Source organism: Pantherophis guttatus, chromosome 4, assembly GCF_059756535.1.
Source record: "Pantherophis guttatus breed Tessera chromosome 4, ASM5975653v1, whole genome shotgun sequence".
Classification (NCBI taxonomy): domain Eukaryota; kingdom Metazoa; phylum Chordata; class Lepidosauria; order Squamata; family Colubridae; genus Pantherophis; species Pantherophis guttatus.
In genome coordinates, this window is record NC_142066.1 from 94,879,035 (window position 1) to 94,900,259 (window position 21,225).

The following is a 21,225-nucleotide window of genomic DNA, read 5'->3' on the forward strand; positions in this document are numbered from 1 at the left end:
CACACAACACAACACAACACAACTGGCTCACCCACAATGTAAAAGCAGCTGTGCTAGACCCAAAATGGCCCCTGCAACAAGCAGGAACCTCACACAGCCACAAAAAGCCCGAAAAACCAACTTTCACACTTTACATACACACACACACACACACACAACACAACACAACACAACTAGCTCACCCACAATGTAAAAGCAGCTGTGCTAGACCCAAAATGGCCCCTGCAACAAGCAGGAACCTCACACAGCCACAAAAAGCCTGAAAAACCAACTTTCACACTTTACACACACAAAATTCCACATACAGCTTTGTGAGATTTTGTGTGTTTGTGTAGTTAGAATGAACCACTACACAAAATCTCAGCAAGCTGCACAAATATTATTTTATTTTATTTTTATTTTTATTTTATATAAAAGCAGCTAAATTTAAAACTTCCTAAACTTTAAATGGCTAGGTCTAAAAAAAGAACAACTAAAAAAATCCCCAATTAACTATTTTTTTAAAGCTCCCAAAGGGGGAAGAAACTTACCCAATTGAAGGGACAAGGCAGGCAGGCAAGCAGGCAGATAGAGCTGCTCACCGATGAGCTTGATTGCAGGCAGGGAGATTCAGTTGCTTGCTGATGCAATGGATTGCAGGGATTACAGCAAGCGAAGCAAGGCAGGCGTTGCAACCAGCGGCTCAGGATTCAGTCTGAAGAGCGAAGGTAAGCAAGCTGGAGGCTGGGGGGGAAGGGATTTTTGCTACCGGTTCTCTGAACTGTCTGCCGCCATCACTACCTATTCACCCGAGCCAGTCCGAACAAGGAGCATTTCACCCCTGGAATGGCTCCATGAACTTGAGTCCCAGCTTCTTGCTGGGGAGTTTAACCTCAAGTATTTTGTGGAGAGGTAGACCTTTCCACACAGCTGGAATGGGGATTGCGGGGCTGGATGTTTGTCTGCCTTATAGGCACTTAAGCTAGCAGTTTCTTGACATTTTCCCATGCTGCTTTATGCCTTGGATATTCTGGCATTAGGACGAAGTCCATGCCACTCACTACTTTGAACGAGGTTAGTCCCATGTTACTGTGAACAGCATTGTTGTATGCGACCTCAGCGAAAGGCAGGAGGTCCACATAATTGGACTGCTGATAGTTCACGTAACACCTGAGGTACTGTTGTACCATGGCATTCATTCTCTCTGCCCCTCCATTGGTGCTCAGATGAAAGGCCAAACTAAGGCCCTGGGACAACCCAATGGACTGCAGGAACTCGCTCCAGAATGTTAGTTGTGAACTGGATCCCACTGTCCGAAATAATTGTTCATAGAACTCCATGCAGGTGGTAGGTATGTTTCAGGAACTATTTGGCTAGCTGGTGGGCTGAGGATAATCCCCTGCAGGGTATGAAGTGTGCCTTCTTGGAGAATAAGTCTATCAGTCCAGATCACCATGTTCCCCCCACTTTTTGGCAACTCCACTATAAAGTCCATTGCAATTTTGTCCCATGGCCCCTTGGCTCTGCCACAAGTTGCAGCCGTCTGGGGGTATTTCCTGGTTGCTTTTGCATCATGGCACAGATGGTGCAACTTTTCACATAACTGTCCATGTCTTTCTTTATGCCAGGCCACCAGAATTGCCTCCGTGCCAAGTGTAAAGTCTTTAGGAACCCAAGGTGGCCTGCTGATTTGATGTCGTGGCTCCTCTGGAGGATTAAGGTGTGTAAGGACTCTGGGACATAGAATTTCATCCCCTTCCATGCTAGGTCATCCCTTTTTGCCAAGATATGTTGGTTGTCACGGAACCAGGGATCTGCTAGCAGTTCAGTTTTGAGTTTCATGGTAAGATAGCTTATGGGTTGGCCTTGCTGGTTGTGGCGTTGTCATTTCGTGGTCACGTGGACGGCTGTTTGGGTAGGGGGGATGATGGCGTCTATTACCTCCTCCCATTCGCATTTGTACTGGGGCATGCAGGAGAGGGCATCAGCTAGGAAATTCCTGCCCCCTGGGATGTGTTTTAGCACAAAATTGACTTGGTTGAAGTATTGGGTGCAGCAGACTTGTTTGGGCGATAGTTTCCTTAACCCTAAGGGCCTCCACATTTTTGTGGTTAGTCTAGTCTTCAAACAGTTTCTCCTCCCCTTCCAGAAGGTGGTGCCAGGTTAGCAGTGCCCATCTTACTGCCAAAGCCTCTTTTTCCCATGCGGCCCAAGGCGTCTCTATGTCTGTGAGTTTTTGGGAGGTGTAGATGCAGGGCTGTAGTTTTCCTTGGTTATTTATTTGGAGTAGCATTGCTCCCACTGCCATGTTGCTGGCATCTGCTTGGATAATGAAGGGTTGTTCGGGGTCAGGATGCTACGGTACCAGTTCCTTTGCAAAGAGTTATTTTAGTGTTTCAAATGCCTTTTGGCAGGTTAGGTCCCACTGTAGGAGTTGTCCCAGGTGAGGCTTTGTTCCTGGGCCCCTGTCTTTAGGAAGTTTGTCATGGGATTGGCAATCTTCATGAAGGAGGGGATGAATTACCTGTAAAAATGTGCAAACTCTAGGAAGCTTTGTAGCTGTCTGCGGGTGCGAGAGGGCTGCCAGACTAGGACGGCTTGTACTTTGATTGGGTCCATCTTTATGCCCTCATTTGACACTCAGTAGCCCAGGTAGTCTAGCCATGTGTGGTGAAATTAGCATTTTGACAGCTTGACATAGAGGTTTTCCTCCAGAAGTTTTTCCAGTACCTGGCAGACTAGGGGAATGTGGTCTTCCATGGTCTCAGCGTAGATGAGGATGTCTTTCAAGTAGAAAAGGACCCCCTTATAGAGGTGCTCATGCAGCACCTCATTTATTAACTGCATAAACACCACCAGGGCCTCCTGCAGTCCGAAAGGCATGATTTTGAATTAGAAGTTCCCTAGGGAGCAGTTGAATGCAGTTTTCCATTCATCTCCCTCCCTGATGCGTACTCGGTAGTATGTTTCTCTGAGGTCTAATTTGGTAAAGACTTTTCCCTTGGCTAGGTGAGACAGCATGCCCTTCATGAGAGGGAGGGGGTATAGGTTGTGTACACATGCACAGTTTATTCCCCTAAAATCCATGCATAATCTCATGGTTCTATCATTTTTTCCTTTGAATAAGACTGGGGCTGTGACCCATGGCTTGGCTGGCTCAATGAACCCCCTTGCTAGGTTTTTGTTTAGGTATTTGCACATTTCTTGCATTTCCGGGGCGTCTTGGCATACAGTTTGGGTTTGGGTAAGTTTACCCTGGGGATGATTTTGATGGCGCAGTCCATCACGTGATGGCAGGGTAGGTCGTCACACTCGGCCTCGTTGAACACTTCCACAAGGTCCTGATATTCTCCAGGGATCTGTTCGGCCTCGGGTTTTGTCAGAGGTGGCTGCCAATTGTTTTGGTGGGGCCTTTGGAGGGTTTTTCTACATGGGCGATGCTCCTTTTTGCTGGTGCAGAGGGGGTTGGAGCCCTCTTGCTATCTTCAGCCTCTGGTTTCCCCTTTGCCACCAGATGGTAGGGCCCCACTTGTCTACCCAGGAGAGTCCCAGTATGATTGTGTCTATCATTTTGGGGGCTATTATGAATTGTATTGCTTCCCAGTGTTCTCTAGCTCTAGCTTTACTGGTTTGGTCAGGTGGGTGGCATAGGCTCCTCCCACTAGGGACCCATTGACCTGTTTGAACCTGATCGGCTGGGCCAGTCTTTTCACTCTAATTCCCAGTTTCAGGACCGTGGTTAGGTTAATCAAGCATCTAGTGCAGCCTGAGTCTATTAGGACTTGAAAAGTATCCTGGGTTCCTGTTTTTGTGGCTGTGAGGGAAGACAAAGGGGTGGATCTATTCACTCACCATTGGGTTGTTTTCACCTTTGTCCTCACTGTCATAGGGATCCAGCAATTGGTCATTGTTTTCTGGAGTCCCCCACTTTCAGCTGGGTGGGGAGGAGCCTCTAAAGCCTGGAGGCCTTTTCGGGATGTTTATGTTTGTTTATGTTTATGTTTATTGGACTTCTATACCGCCCTTCTCCCGAAGGACTCAGGGCGGTGTACAGCCATATTAAAACACATATAGATTTACAGAATTGTTTTATTTAAAAACAATTTAAAATCAAATATATAAAAATTTGGCCCACAGATTAAAAACTAACATACACCCATTATAAAATTCATATTAGGCCAGCCCAGCTTGTTGGAACAAAAGGGTCTTCAGGGTGCGGCAAAAGGTACACAGGTCAGGGATCATACGAACCTCTAGGGGCAGCTCATTCCAGAGGACTGGTGCCCCCACAGAGAAGGCTCTCCCCCTGGGTGTCGCCAGTCGGCATTGTTTGGCCGACCGCACCCTGAGGAGCCCCTCTCTGTGGGAGCATATTGGCCGGTGGGAGGCTATCGGTGGCAGAAGGCGGTCTTGTATATACCCCGGTCCTAAGCCATGGAGTGCTTTAAAGGTGGTGATCAACACCTTGAATTGCACCCGGAAGACTACCAGCGCAGCTCGCGCAGGAGAGGTGTTACGTGGGTGCGCTGAGTCGCCCCCATAATCACCCGCATAGCCACATTCTGGACCAGTTGTGTCAGCGGCATGCCTGGGGCCTCATTCCAGTCATGCCCTGGGTGATGGCTCTGGTTTGGGTTTCGGAGCTGAGGTCACTCATGCTGATGCCATGTGGCCTATTCCTCTGCATCTGTAGTATTTCAGCTGGCTTCATGGGAGAGTTGGTTTTGGGCCGGCTGTGGTGCTGTGGTCTCCCATTATCCAGATTCTCTCTGGTCTAGTTGTCCTCTCTCCTTGCTGTTTGATTGCTTTCTCATGTTGTTGGCGTGCAATCTGCCATCAACTTTTATGACTACTCGGAACCACTTAGAGAGTTGGTTTGGGATGCCCCGATAGGTGGTTACTTGGGCAATTTGCTTATCCAGGCTTGTTCTGAAAAAGTGAACTAACAGTTGCTCTGGCAAAGGGGTAGCCTTCCCACGACTCTCCTGAACTCATGAATGTGTTCAGTGGTGATATTCAATTTTTTCCCCTACCGGTTCTGGGCATGGCTTGGTGGGCATGGCTTGGTGGGGGGTGTCATGTGACTGAGTGGGCATGACCAACTTGATGTCACTCTCGGCAACCCAACAAGCCACACTCACAAAGCCATGCCCAAGGAACCGACAGAAAAGTTTGGCTGGCCAAGTCTTCTAGCATTCAACCTGGCTGCTTCTCGCCTCCTTCTCATGTTTGCTCTGTGTGTATGAGCCCAAGAAGGAGGAGAGAAGCAGCTATGTCGAATGCTGCAGCAGAGAGAAGCCAAATGTTTCTCCCTCCCTTCATAGCTGAGCTGCTCAGAAGGTAGCCATTGGCTGCAGTCTGTCCCTTTATGGTCCCTCCCTCCTGGGATTGTACCTTAAAGACTGCGGCCAGCGGCTGCCTTCTGAGCAGCTCCACTGCGACACTGTCCTTCTGGCTATTGCTGTTCTCCTGGCTGGGTCCAACTGCAAGCAGCACTGGCAGGCAATTGGGTGCGCGTGTGTGGCCGGCCACGCACATGCACCCCATTGCTTGCAGGTGCTGCTCACAGCCGGACCTGGCCAGGAAAATAGCAGCAGCCAGAGGGATAGCATCACAGCGGAGCTGCTCATAAGGCAGCCGAAAATGACTGCCGATGGTTGGAGGTTTCTTGGCATGAAAGGCAGCCTCACCTCATCCCCTACCAAGGCGCGAATGTAGGTTAGCAAGGTGGGTGGTGGCTCCAGGGCAAGGCCGCAGCCGGGGAATGGTGCATTAGCCAACCTGGCCGAGGTGGGCGGTGGTTTTGGGCAATGGTGCGTTTCCTGACTCGGCCAAGGTGGGTGGCGAGCGGGTGGCAGCTCCAGGGCCTTGGGGAATGGCGCATCCCTGGGCCCCAGCCCCTGACCCAAGGCGAAGGGCGAATGGGCGGCATGCATTGCTTACCTTTGGTGAGCTGAGCAGAGCTGGTGAGGCGATTAGCTGGGCTGCGTGGTGAAGGCAACATATATAGGGCAGGGGTGGATGGGCCAGGAAAGCAGTGAGCGGCTGGAAGGGACGAACAGTGAGTGGCCGGAAACTGCGAGCAGCAAGCTGCTGGAAGGGGTGAGTGGCAACTGGATGACAGGCGGGCATAGGCGGGGCTAGTCAGAGGTGGTATTAACCAGTTCAGCGAACCAATTCAAAAGTTGCTACCAGTTCACCTGAACCGGTCTGAACCGGTCGAATACCACCCCTGGTTGTATTCCTTAATGGCTCGCCCTCTCTGCTTTAAATTTCGGAGCTGATCCTCCGCGTACTGATCCTCCTCCACCTCCTCAAGCTTTTAGCCCTTGTAGGAAATTCTCAATATCTTGCACCTGGGGGGCTCTTCTCTTATGGAGGGCTGCTAGACATTCCTTTGCTTCTCCCACTAGCCCATCGGCAATGGTAATCACCATGGCTCTGTGGGATTAGTAGAGGTAACGCTCTAGGTGGACTTCAGCTGAGTCAAAGAATAGAGCTAGCTGGTCTGAGTCCCCATCAAATTCCCCCCTGAATCAGGGTAGGTCATTCAGCGCTGCTCTTCCCTCCTCATGTTGGCCCCCATGTGCCTGCGCTTGGTGTGTTTGGTGGTCTCCCTTGGCTCTAGTTCATAGAGAGGGGAGGGGCTGCCTGCCTTGGGCAGCTTGCCTGTTGCATGGGGGAAGCACTGGCTGCAGCCTTGAGCTCATTCTTCTTCTGGTGGGTGGAGAAGGGGGGCTGCATTCCCATCTGCATCTCCTCCCTTGAAAGGGCTCAGTTATAACCCCCCTCTCTTTTGGGTGGCACCATGGCCCCTCATCACGAATGGTGGCTTGATCTAATTCCTCCCTCAGCCGCTCTTTGGATCTCCCCAAGGGTTTCATCAGAGTTTTTGGGAACCTGGTCTGTTCCCAGTCCCACAACCATTCCACTCTTCCTATTTTGCTCAGGGGCTTTCCCCAGCCCTGGTGCTAGGGTGGGGGAACTCAACTCAGCTGCTTTTTTCCACCAATACACATCCTTCTTTGTTTCAGTCACTGGGCCAGGCATTTCAACTGTCTCGGCTTTGATGGTCAGGGAGAACTGCACTCCGGCTCTGATTGGGCTGCTGGGTCCTAGAAGTCCCTGGGTGAAGGCAAGTTCTGCCTCTTTCTGGGTCGCCCAGAGCAGGCTCTCTTCGGATAGTCCACACTCTGCCATAATGGTCTGAGTTTCTCTCCACACACCCCAGGTGTCGGGGAGCAGCTGGAAAACCTGGAGCTCAGGAGTCACAGTCATTTTGATTAGTTTTTTTTTTATTTAAAAAGTTTTAACAATCATTACAACAATTTCCCCCCCTCCCACCCCCCATCCCCCCACTCCCTCCAACCCCCCTCCCTCCCAACACCACCCCCCTGGACTTCCCAGAGCAAAAACAGGGTATAGCATAACAAACATAAGCTAAAATAAGTTAACTTTCTATGGTCTCCAAACTCCCCCTTGCTCTTTAACTCCCCTTTCAACTAACTAAACATATTCAAAAAGGAAATATAGATTTCATTCATAAGCTATTTGAAACTTTTTAGTTCGATATTTGTTTTGAATATAGTCAATCCATCTTCTCCATTCCAATATATATCTTTCATTTGAATGGTCCTTCAAATACGCTGAAATTTTAGCCATCTCTGCTAAATTCACTACTTTTAGTGTCCATTCTTCAATAGTAGGCAAGTCTTCCTTCTTCCAGTACTGTGCCACCAAGAGTCTGGCTGCTGTTATTAAATTTAAAATCAACTTAGTCTCTATAACAGTACAATCTGTAATTATGCCTAACAAAAAGAACTGTGGAGTAAATTTTATCTTCTTTTTGAGAACATTTTGAATAATCCACCATATTTTTATCCAAAATGCCTTAATTTTTTTACGTGTCCACCATATATGATAATACGTGGCATCATCACATTCACATCTCCAACACTTAGGTTGCACACTTGGATACATACAGGCTAGCTTTTTAGGATCCAGATGCCATCTATAAAACATTTTATAAAAATTTTCTCTTAAGTTTTGGGCTTGCGTAAACTTCACATTTCTAACCCATATTTTTTCCCACGGTTCCATCATTATTGGTTCTTCAATATTTTGTGCCCACTTTATCATACAGTCCTTAACTAACTCCGTTTCTGAATCTATTTCTACCAATGCATTATACAACCTTTTTATATGCATTTGACTTTGATTTCTAATCTGTTTTACCAAGTTCTCCTCATTTTGCAAAATACCAATTTTCTGATCTTCTCTCCATCTAGCTTGCAACTGTACATATTGAAAGCATGTTTGAATTATCCTGTCTTCTCTTAGTTGATTCAAAGATTTTAGTTTTAGTATACCTCTTTCCTTGTTAAGAAGCTCTTTGTATGTAATCACATCTTGTTTTTGCTTTACACTTATATTTTCTATTGCATGTCTGGGTATTGCCCACATTGGTAACTTCTCATTTAGTTTATACTTATACTTTTTCCAGACACACAATAAAGCATTCCTTAATATGTGACTTTTAAAAGTCTTATCCACTTTCTTATCATATAGTAAATAAGCATGCCACCCGTAAACCAAATCATATCCCTCAATATTCAATATTCTTTCTTCTGTTGAGTTCATCCAATCACTCATTGCTGCTAGGGCAGCTGCCTCATAATATAGTATTAAATTGGGCATTTTGAGACCTCCTCTTTCACGTATATCCTGCATTATTTTTTGTTTTATTCTCGGTCTCTTCCCTGCCCAGACAAAATTATTAATACCCTTCTGCCATATCTTCAATTTTCATCTTTTTTAAGTATTGGTATCATTTGAAAAAGAAACAAAAACTTAGGCAAAACATTCATTTTTACTGCTGCTATTCTTCCTAACAAGGATAATTGTAATTTTTTCCAATTTTCCATCTCTCTCTGTATTTTTGCCAAAACGGATCATAGTTATGCGTGAATAATTTCGCATTTGATGTCATAATATAAACCCCCAAATACTTAACTTTTTTTACTATTTCAAATCCTGTTAATCTTTCTAATTCATCTTTTTGATTTGCAGTCATGTTTTTAGTTATTATCTTCATTTTCCCTGCATTTATTTTAAATCCAGATACTTGCCCATATTGCTTAATTATATCCATTAAACCTACAACTGACTGTAATGGTTGGGTTAGAGTAACAACCAAATCATCTGCGAATGCTCGTACTCTGTAATCATACTGCCTAATTTTAATTCCCTTTATTTTATCTGACCCACGTATCTTACTCAACAAAAATTCCAAAGTCAAAATGAACAATAATGGAGACAAGGGACATCCTTGTCTTGTTCCTTTTTCTATATTAAAAGTATCTGTTAAACTACCATTAATTATTATTTGCGCTGTTTGTTTCTGATATATTGCCTTAATAGATTGTGTAAAATATTCTCCAAACTGCATCTTTTCTATTATTATTTTTTTTAAATTTGATTTATATGCCGCCCTTCTCCGAAGACTCAGGGCGGCTTACAATATGCTCAGCAATAGCCTTCATCCTTTTGTATATTTATACAAAGTCAGCTTATTGCCCCCACAACTGGGTCCTCAATTTACCTACCTTAGAAAGGATGGAAGGCTGAGTCAACCTTGAGCCTTGGTGAGATTCGAACCCTGCAGTAATTGCAGGCAGCTGGTCTTAATAACCAGCTTAATAACAGGGTGCCTTAAACTCCTGTACTACCAAGGCTCTTCATTTCAATAAGAAATGCCAATTCAATCGATCAAATGCTTTCTCCGCATCAAGAAATATCAGCACCGCAGGGATTTGGTTGTTCTTCCCCAAATACTCTAATAGGTTAACCACTTGCCTTACATTACTCTTGATTTGTCTACCATTTATAAAACCAGTTTGATCATTATGAATCATTTGTTGCATGACTGTCATTAACCTATTTGCTAGTATTTTAGCAAAAATCTTATAATCTGTATTTAAAAGTGATATAGGCCTATAATTTTTTGGCTGAGTGTGGTCTTGCTCCTTCTTTGGAATCAGAGAAATAAAAGCTGTCCTCCAGGATGAGGGTACATCTCCTCCAGATTGTATGTTGGTAAATAACTCTTTGAGTGGTCCCACCATTTCTAGCTGCAAGTGTTTATAATAAGCGGCTGTCAAACCATCTGTCCCAGGGGCTTTACCCACTTTCAACTGCTTAATTGCAAGCATGATCTCTTCGGAAGTTATTGGTTGATTTAAACCCTCCCTTTGCTCTTTTGTAATTATAGAAATATTCTCTTTCTGTAAATATCTATCTATATCTATACTTTGAATTTTATCACTAGCATACAACCTCGTGTAAAATTCTAAAAATGCTTTTTTAATCATGTTTTGCTGATAAACCTCTTTAGCTTTATATTCTATTTTCTCTATGGTCCGTGACTTTTGTTTTTTCCTTAACAGATATGCTAACCATCTCCCTGGTTTATTAGCATTGCAAAAAGTATTACGTTTAGCATATTGCAAATTAGTTGCGACCTGATCTGCCATTAGCATATTAAATTGCCCTCGCAGTAAGTTAATTGCTTCTTTTATTTTCTTGTCTGCTGGGTTCAATATCAAAGCTTGTTCTTTTTTTTAATTTCCTCTTCTAAGTCCTTCTTTTTTTTTCCTGTTTACGTCTATGTTTATTATTCAAATATATCAAAATACCTCTCATATATGCTTTACTTGCATCCCAAACCATTTCCATAGATGTACCCTTATGCATATTTATAATAAAAAATTCTTTCATAAATTTTTTAGATTCTTTTACATTTTCCTCATATCTAAACAGATTTTCATTTAACCTCCAAAACCTCTTAAATCCCATTCCATACTCTAATTCCATCCAAACTGGACTATGATCCGTTAAAACTCTTGGGCAGATCTTTGTCTTCTTCACCCTAGAAAAAAGATCATTAGTAAATTTTTTTTTAATTTGATTTATATGCCGCCCTTCTCCGGAGACTCAGGGCGGCTTACAGTGCGTTAAGCAATAGCCTTCATACTTTTGTATATTTATACAAAGTCAGCTTATTGCCCCCACAAACTGGGTCCTCATTTAACCTACCTTAGAAAGGATGGAAGGCTGAGTCAACCTTGAGCCTTGGAGAGATTCGAACCAGCAGTAAATTGCAGGCAGCTGTGTTTATAACAGGGTGCTTTAAACCACTGTAGTACCAAGGCTCTTTTTAATTAATATGAAATCAATCCTAGAGAAAGATTGATGTCTATCAGAGGAAAAAGTAAAGTCTTTTTCTTCAGGGTTCCTCTCTCTCCAGATATCTTTAAACTCCATATCATCCATCATTTCAAAAAACGATTTTGGCAATCTAGCACGCGTTGAGATATTTTGCAAGAGCCCCTTCTTATTTTTTTTAGTGTCCAAAACTCCATTCCAATCGCCCAATAAAATGCATGATTAGTAATCCCATTGTTGTAACTTGGAATGTAAAAGCTTATAAAAATTTTCCTGTTGTTGGTTCGGTGCATATACTCCAATTAAAAGTATTTTTTCTCCTTTTATTAAAAGTTCAATTGGTATAAATCTTCCTTGATCATCTGCTTCAATTAATTTGGCAATTAAGTCTTTTTTTAGGTATATAACTATACCATTCTTCTTCTCGGGAACAGATGCAACAAAATGTATACCTAACCTTGCATTTATTAAATATTTTTGATCTTTTCTTCTAATATGAGTCTCTTGTAAACAGATTACATCATTTTTAAACTGTTTCAAATAAGGAAATATTTTTCTCCTCTTTTGTGGTGAATTTAGGCCATTAACATTCCAAGTCAGAAATCTAGTTGCCATTCTTGGCCGCCTGAGCATCTGCTGGAACTCTCCACGCATTTTACTTTTTGGTCTTGCTCCTCCCACTGCTTCTGTTTTTGTAGTTTCTTGTATCATCTGTAGTTGCTGCAATCTTAATTCTTCTTGACACTTGGCTGCCACTCGGGTCTGTCTTTGATCCTTAAGTTCTTCTATTTTGTCAAACACCTCCAAAGTTTGAGCAGTAGTTGAAAGTTGTATTAAATCTTTTTGAGTAATCAAAGCTCCCCTTTGCACCTGTGCCAGCGATTCTTCCTTCTCCCCCTTTCTTGCCCCCTCTGCTTCCGTCTTCCTTCTAGCTTCTGGGGACTGTGGGCATCCAGCCTTTAGTACATTGGTGTAAAAATCTCTTGCCTTCCACACTGAGTTAAGATGATATCTTTCTCCTGAATAGTTCACCACTAGTCCGGCTGGAACCTCCCATCTGTACTGTATCTGACGGTTTCTCAGTTCTTCCACCAGAAAGGCATAATCCCTTCTGGCTCTCAACATTTTTGGGGGGGGGGTTCTTTCAGTATGAAAACCTCCTGCCCCTGCACTTGAAGTTTATTTTTAAAAGTGACTTGTAGGATTTCATTGCGTATTCTCCTTGTTGTAAAATAGACTACAATGTCTCTTGGTAGATGTTTTTGTCTGGCAACCCATGAATTGACACGGTAAATTTTGTCAATATGCCATTCAAGATTTGCTTTTTGATCTCCCATTATCTGTGCAAATTCTTCTGAAAAGACCTCTCTCAAATTCTCTTGCTTATTTTCTTTGAGGCCTCTTATTCTCAAAGCAAATTCCATATCTCTATATTGTATCATTATCACATTGGCCTCTGCTCTTTCCATCTTATTCTGGACCTCTCCCATTTTATTTTCCAGGTTCTCATTAGACTGTTTAATTTCTTCCACTTTTTCATCTATTGCTTCAATATGGCCTGCCAGACCTTGAATTGCCATGATAATATCTTCTCTAATTTCTTGATTACGTTTTTGAATAATCTCTTTAATTTGAACTATCTCCTCCGCAACATCTCGAATTTTATCCTCAAACACCGAAGTAATTTTTTTTTTTGTAACAGAGGCTTGTGTTTTAAGGGCTTCCTGCAACATTTCAAGTGTTAATATTGGTGGTTCCATTGGAACAGAGAGAAATTGCAATTTGGACATTTGAGCTGACGAGGTCCCAGCACTTTTGGGGACAATAGTCTTTACTTGTTTTGAAGCCATTTTTAGTTTCCAATTTGAATTTATTTAGCAGCCAGAACAACAAATCCACCAAATCCAAAAATCCCCAGTCTTTAAATAATATCAATCATTTTTTAAAAAAACAAAAAAACACTGCTGTAGTCTTTTTAGCCTTTAATCTTCTTTATTTTTTAAAAAAAGCAAAAATCTCTAATTTTGAAGAGGGGCTACCAGCGCTAAATGAAACTTTCCTCTTTAACTTTCATTTTCACGCCCCATTAAAGCTCAATCACCATCTTGGTTTTACTTTCTCCCCTTAATGAGTCAGAAGGAGTAATACACATTTGGAGTTAAAGTTCAGTACTTGCAAATCTGATTTCTCCTGAGTTTGCTCAGCCTGCTTCCAAATGATGTTTATTCCAAGCGTTGTTTGCAGGGGTGGTTGCGGCGTCTTCTTCTGCTTAAAGCAGAAACATCCCAGATCCGGAGCTCTGTCGGGCTTCCAGGGAGCTCTCACCCTTCAAGCCCCAGAATTGTTCCTGGGGCTCCTTGGGGAGCTCTACCTACGCCCATCTGCTCTCTTCCTCCCCTTTTCCCGTGGAGAAAGTTTTCGAGCCTCTAGACAGCTGATTTGCGCTGTTCTAGCGGTTTTACGAGATCGCGGGGCTGGCACTTACAAAAGGAGTGTCTTCGGCGCCTGCAGTGCCACCAGAAGTCTGTGGCATTTCTTTCGTGAGCTTCTGTTTCCCTGCAAATGACGAAACAGAAGCTCATGAAAGAAAAAGATCTTACCTCTTGCTGCACTGTCAGTGTTGGGATGCCCCACCTCTCACTGGCCAGCTGGTCTTCAGGTCTGCATGCTGGTGCATGTGCTCGTCACATGCACCTTTCAGTTTGGGTATGCACACACGCAGTTTGGGCACTTGGTGTCTAAAAGTTTTGCCATCACTGCTCTAGTTCTTCCCTAAATTGCCAATCAAATCTGATTCTGAAAGAATTTTACAGCTGTTAATTATTTTAAGAAGAAAAGTACAAGGTGTTTAAACAGCTGCTTCTGAGTCAGTGAAGTTGCAAGTACAACTTCTGACATCTTGTGAGATTCTGCTGTGACACCAATCTGTTCATGGATACTCCCCATATGCTCTTGTTTCTTGCTGAGTTTTGCCCTAGGATTAGAAATAAGAAGATTCCAATGGATTTAGCCTTTTTTTTTTTGAGACTGAGTTTAATTCCAATTAAATCAGATATCAAAATCACAGCCACCAGATTAATTAGTGGAACAGAGTGAAAACTGATCTTGCTTCTTAAAGCGTTAAGTGCACTATACTACATAAAATTGTTATAATTTATTGCTTAATTTGTTCATCTACAGATGGAAATTGAATACCTGGGAAAGAAGCTACTACTTCAATAGTAGAGTTCATGCTTAGTGTAATATAAAAGTTGCTTAGTAGATAGACAGCTATGTAAAGGTCTGTCTTTAATATTTTTAAGCTGTTCCACCATGGCCTCTTTGCACTGAATGAGGGCTGAAGGAAAAGTCTTCATATGTTAGATTCTTCTAAGAATAATGATCTCTTAACTTGTACTTAGTTGGATTTATCTCGAGATTCTGTCTATGCCCACACTTTCTATCTAGTCATTGAATAACTTTAAATTCCTTAAAAGAAATAGCAATAATTGATCATTAGGTGATATGGATGTTTAGGAGGCATCAAATCAACTACCCAACTTATCATCTTCTTCAAGATATCACTCATGGCTCAATGGAATTGGTAACTTTAATGACAAGAAAACAGAGCTACACTGAAAGAATGTAAGACAAGCGGAACTAACTTTTGTGCATAGATTATCTGTCATACAGAAGACCTTTGTACTATAACATGAAAAAAATGCACACATTATATAGGTAGTCCTCAACTTATTCCACCATTCATTTAGTGACAGATTCATTTAATCACACTGAAAAAAGTAACCATACTTTTATACTTCTATACCATACATAGAAGCCAGAATCAGAACTCAGAATCCAGAGGTACAGAATCAGGGGTGAAATGCTCCCGGTTCGGACCAGATCACCCGATCTGGTAGCGATGGCGGCAGGTGGTTCGGAGAACCAGTAGCAAAAATCCCTGTGGACCCGCCCCCATGCCCAGCTGAGCCGCGCAATCATCAGAGGCTGTTTTTTTACTTTTAAAAGCATTTTTTCTATAACCTCTTCAGACAAAAAAAAAAAGCCTCTGATGATTGTGCAGCTCAGCTGGGATCGTCAGAGGCTTTTCAAAGCATTTTTTTCTGCAACCCCTTCGGCCGAAGAGGTTGTGGGGGGAAAAATGCCTTTAAAAGCCTCTGGCAATCACAGCTGACTTGCCTAATTGTCAGAGGCTTCTAAAAGCATTTTTTTCTGCAACCTCATCAACTGAAGAGGCTGTAGGAAAAAAAAAAGCCTTTAAAAGCCTCTGGCGATCCCAGCTGACTTGCCTGATCATCAGAAGCTTCTAAAAGCATTTTTTTCTGCAACTTCTTAAGGTTGTAGAAAAAATGCTTTTAAAAGTTAAAAAAAAAGTTGGCCACACCCACTCAGTCATATTACACCCCCCCACCAAGCCACGCCCACAGAACCGGTAGTAACAAATTTTAGATTTCAACCCTGTACAAAATCAATAATCACAGAAGCACTCATATATATTCAGATCAGTGAATCTAAGCCACGCCCAGGCTTCAAGCCATCTGGGTCACCAAACAGTCCCCATTGGCTGACTGTTATCATGTCTATCCCCATTCATGAATTCTCATATACTGACACATTATTAGCAGAAAAAACCTGGAAGATAACAAATGTTTGGTGGAATAACTCTTATCATTTAATCCAGAGAAATAGTCTTATCTATTGTGGTAGGTTTTATCTGCGATGACAGTGATGATTCATATAGGGAAGAGGTGAAGGCTCTGGTGGACTAGTGCAATAAAAGTAACCTGGTTTTAAATGTTAACAAAACAAAGGAGATCATTGTAGATTTTAGAAAGAGTGGGCACAGTCATACTCCACTCAGTATCAAGGATGCAGCTGTAGAGGTGGTCAACAGTATTAAGTATATGGGAGTGCAGATAACTAACAATCTGAACTGGTCTCTATCCTTAGTGAAGCATGCAAACCAGTGTCTGCATTTCCTGCGTCAGATGAGGAGAGCACATCTTTCTCCTTCTATCCTGGCCACTTCTTACAGAGGCACGATTGAAAGCGTTTTAACAAACTACATCACTGTTTGGTTTGGTGGTAGCAGTGCCTCAGATAGAAAGTGCATTCAGAAAATGGTAAGCACAGCCAAGAAGATTATAGGAAGTTCGCTTCCTGTCATTCAGGATCCTGCTTATAAGTGCTATGTGCTTAAAGCTCAAAGCATTGTTAAAGACTCCAGACACCCACTTCACGGTCTGTTTCTGTGCTCCCCCCTGGGAGGAGGTTTCAAAGTATTTCTAGCAGGACTACCAGATTCTATAACAACTTTCTTTCCTATGCCATCCATCTTGTAAACTCGCAAGATTGTTTCCCTCACCATGTACATGTATACTTCCGAACTAGACTGTATTGTTTCTCTGTGTCATATAATATATGTGGGTATATGCATAATTTTGTATGTATATATGTATGTATGTATGTATGTATGTATGTATGTATGTATTTATGTATTTATTTATTTTATCATGTTTATGTAGTGCATATTAGAGAGCTGTATGCAACAAAATTTCATTTTAATGTATGCCGATTAGGGTACATTCAAAGTGACAATAATGTTATTCTAAGTCTAAGTCTAGTCAGTGTCAACTCGCAAAGCATCCCTGGCCTGCTCTCGAGTTGCCATAGGCAAGGGGGATGGAAAAATGAACTTCGCAACTGCCTCAAGGAGCTGGTATCTCAGTCAAAACAAGGCACATTCCAATTGATATGCCAAGGTCGTCTCTATGGAAACCCTCAGTGGCAGGAGGGGAGTGATCTCTACAACCCGTGAAATTGTTTTATTGGAGAATGTGACTGATGACACATCTTGGGTGAAGGAGGGAAACAGGGTCAGAGCTGGAACGTAAATTAAGTGAGGTCAGAATTGGCTTCATTTAGGTTCCAGTGGCTCCGCGTTCCCCGAATGGACGCTCCTTTAGGAGCTCCAGCCCTGTGATTCCATTTGCCACTAGAACAGTGAAAATCAGCTGTTCTAGCGGCTCGAAACTCTTCCCCAGGGAAAAGGGGGGAGAGAAGAGCAGAAGGGTCTGGGTAGAGCTCCCCTAGAGCCCCAGGCTTTTTTTTTAAGCCTGGGGTTTGCAGGGTGAGAGCTCCCTGAAAGCCCTTCAGTGCTCCGGATACGGGACGATTCTGCTTTATGCAGAACAAGGGGTTGCGACCACACCAGCAGAGCAATTTTAAGTATTATGAGAAAATTTGAACCTGGACGCTGGCAGAGCAAAATCAGGAGAACAGAAAATGCAAGTACTAAACTTTAACTCTGTTTAAAAGAAAAAGAAAAAAGATGGTGCTTAAGGGCGTTAAAACGAAATTTACTAGTGAAAGTGATCGTTAAAGCTGCAACATTGTAAAAGCTACTGGATTACATGGCAAGAAAAAGTTTTAAAGTGCTAGTGGAATGAAAAAGACTATGGTACTGACCCCAACTACTTTATACTTCTAAATTGTGTGGAAAATTATTGGATTTATTGACTTGACAGCTGAATAAATTTAAAGTGGAAATTGAATTATGGCTGACATCAAAGATGAGGATCATTATTATATGAGCCAGCAAATTCACAAATTGTGACTGTAAAGGTTTTACAAGAACTCTTAAATTTTTATGCTTCTGTTATATTGGAATCAATTGAAAGGACTATTCAAAATTATAATCTGAAGAACAGCAATGATTTGCTGGCTGGAAAAGAGGAAGAAAATCAAACTATTTCAACTTTGGAGCAGGAAAAAGAGGCTGTCAGGATCACGATGGAAGTTAGCACACTGAAAACAGACTTTGGCAGAAGCTTCTATGCAGTTAACTGAAAAGCAGCTAATAGACTCTTTCCTGCAGACTGATAAACTTTATCGTGATAATTTTTTAAAAAAAATTTGATTTATATGCCGCCCTTCTCCGAAGACTCAGGGCGGCTTACAATGTGCTCAGCAATAATTTCTGGTTTGATAGACAGAATCAATTTTCAAGGAAGGAAGTGACTGATTATATAAGCAGGAAGAGTCGAAATGGAGGTTTCAAATTGAAGGAGATAACTTTTAGAAGAGTACGATTTCCAAAGATGCATCAGCCTCAAATCTATATTCAAAAATTTTCGAAAATAAAAGCAGGGGGAGGAGCAATGTTGAAGAAGAAAGTACTATTGAAGAAAAAGGACTGGAAAAATATAGAAAGAAAGGAAGAATTGAAGATTAGTTTCTTTTGGGGAGGATTTTAATAATAAATTTGAAAAGTTTATTGAAATTAGTATTTAAGTTTAAGTAAAAATGTTTAACTAAAAATGGATAGCTTTTTTTAAAAAAATTATCGAGGTATTAAAATGTTTAACTTTAAACTTAATAGATAACTTTCTGAAAGTTTTGAAATTGATATTTTGAAGAATGAATTCAAGAGTTAGAAATAATTTTATGCTTATGCTTGTTTAATGTTACACTCTGTTTTTGCTCTGGGAAGTCGGGGGTGGGGGAGGGGAGAGAGAGTTGAAGGTTGTTGGGGATAAAATTGTTGTTTAATTTTTAACAAAACTAAAAGATAGATAAATGTATTAATAGAGAAGTAAGAAATGTAGGGGAAATGTCATAATAAAGGAAATGATAATATTAAGATATGATAAATATTGGAGGAGTAAAAAGAAGATACAAAAGATGTATTCAGAAGATATATTGGATGATTGATTATGTATTGTTTGTTTGTTTGTTTATAAAATAAAAACTTTTAATGAGAAAAAAAAAGAATTGGCTTCATTTGACATGAAACTCCTAATAAATAACTGGATTTCTTTTGAAGCTTGGCATAAGGCTCATGATTTAATTAGAGCATCAGTCAGAACCCTGACAGCAAGCCAACTCTCTCAAAAACTAATCAAATTGTAATTTAAGACTATATTATGAGGCAGCTGTTCTATCAGCAATGAGTGATTGGATGAATTTAACAGAAGAAAGAATATTGAATATTGAGGGATATGATTTGGTTTACGGGTGACATGCTTATTTATTATATGATAAGAAAGTGGATAAGACTTTTAAAAGTCACATATTAAGGAATGCTTTATTGTGTGTCTGGAAAAAGTATAAGTATAAACTAAATGAGAAGTTACCAATGTGGGCAATACCCAGACATGCAATAGAAAATATAAGTGTAAAGCAAAAACAAGATGTGATTACATACAAAGAGCTTCTTAACAAGGAAAGAGGTATACTAAAACTAAAATCTTTGAATCAACTAAGAGAAGACAGGATAATTCAAACATGCTTTCAATATGTACAGTTGCAAGCTAGATGGAGAGAAGATCAGAAAATTGGTATTTTGCAAAATGAGGAGAACTTGGTAAAACAGATTAGAAATCAAAGTCAAATGCATATAAAAAGGTTGTATAATGCATTGGTAGAAATAGATTCAGAAACGGAGTTAGTTAAGGACTGTATGATAAAGTGGGCACAAAATATTGAAGAACCAATAATGATGGAACCGTGGGAAAAAATATGGGTTAGAAATGTGAAGTTTACGCAAGCCCAAAACTTAAGAGAAAATTTTTATAAAATGTTTTATAGATGGCATCTGGATCCTAAAAAGCTAGCCTGTATGTATCCAAGTGTGCAACCTAAGTGTTGGAGATGTGAATGTGACGATGCCACGTATTATCATATATGGTGGACATGTAAAAAAATTAAGGCATTTTGGATAAAAATATGGTGGATTATTCAAAATGTTCTCAAAAAGAAGATAAAATTTATTCCACAGTTCTTTTTGTTAGGCATAATTACAGATTGTACTGTTATAGAGACTAAGTTGATTTTAAATTTAATAACAGCAGCCAGACTCTTGGTGGCACAGTACTGGAAGAAGGAAGACTTGCCTACTATTGAAGAATGGACACTAAAAGTAGTGAATTTAGCAGAGATGGCTAAAATTTCAGCGTATTTGAAGGACCATTCAAATGAAAGATATATATTGGAATGGAGAAGATGGATTGACTATATTCAAAACAAATATCGAACTAAAAAGTTTCAAATAGCTTATGAATGAAATCTATATTTCCTTTTTGAATATGTTTAGTTAGTTGAAAGGGGAGTTAAAGAGCAAGGGGGAGTTTGGAGACCATAGAAAGTTAACTTATTTTAGCTTATGTTTGTTATGCTATACCCTGTTTTTGCTCTGGGAAGTCCAGGGGGGTGGTGTTGGGAGGGAGGGGGGTTGGAGGGAGTGGGGGGATGGGGGGTGGGAGGGGGGGAAATTGTTGTAATGATTGTTAAAACTTTTTAAATAAAAAAAAAACTAATCAAAATGACTGTGACTCCTGAGCTCCAGGTTTTCCAGCTGCTCCCCGACACCTGGGGTGTGTGGAGAGAAACTCAGACCATTATGGCAGAGTGTGGACTATCCGAAGAGAGCCTGCTCTGGGCGACCCAGAAAGAGGCAGAACTTGCCTTCACCCAGGGACTTCTAGGACCCAGCAGCCCAATCAGAGCCGGAGTGCAGTTCTCCCTGACCATCAAAGCCGAGACAGTTGAAATGCCTGGCCCAGTGACTGAAACAAAGAAGGATGTGTATTGGTGGAAAAAAGCAGCTGAGTTGAGTTCCCCCACCCTAGCACCAGGGCTGGGGAAAGCCCCTGAGCAAAATAGGAAGAGTGGAATGGTTGTGGGACTGGGAACAGACCAGGTTCCCAAAAACTCTGATGAAACCCTTGGGGAGATCCAAAGAGCGGCTGAGGGAGGAATTAGATCAAGCCACCATTCGTGATGAGGGGCCATGGTGCCACCCAAAAGAGAGGGGGGTTATAACTGAGCCCTTTCAAGGGAGGAGATGCAGATGGGAATGCAGCCCCCCTTCTCCACCCACCAGAAGAAGAATGAGCTCAAGGCTGCAGCCAGTGCTTCCCCCATGCAACAGGCAAGCTGCCCAAGGCAGGCAGCCCCTCCCCTCTCTATGAACTAGAGCCAAGGGAGACCACCAAACACACCAAGCGCAGGCACATGGGGGCC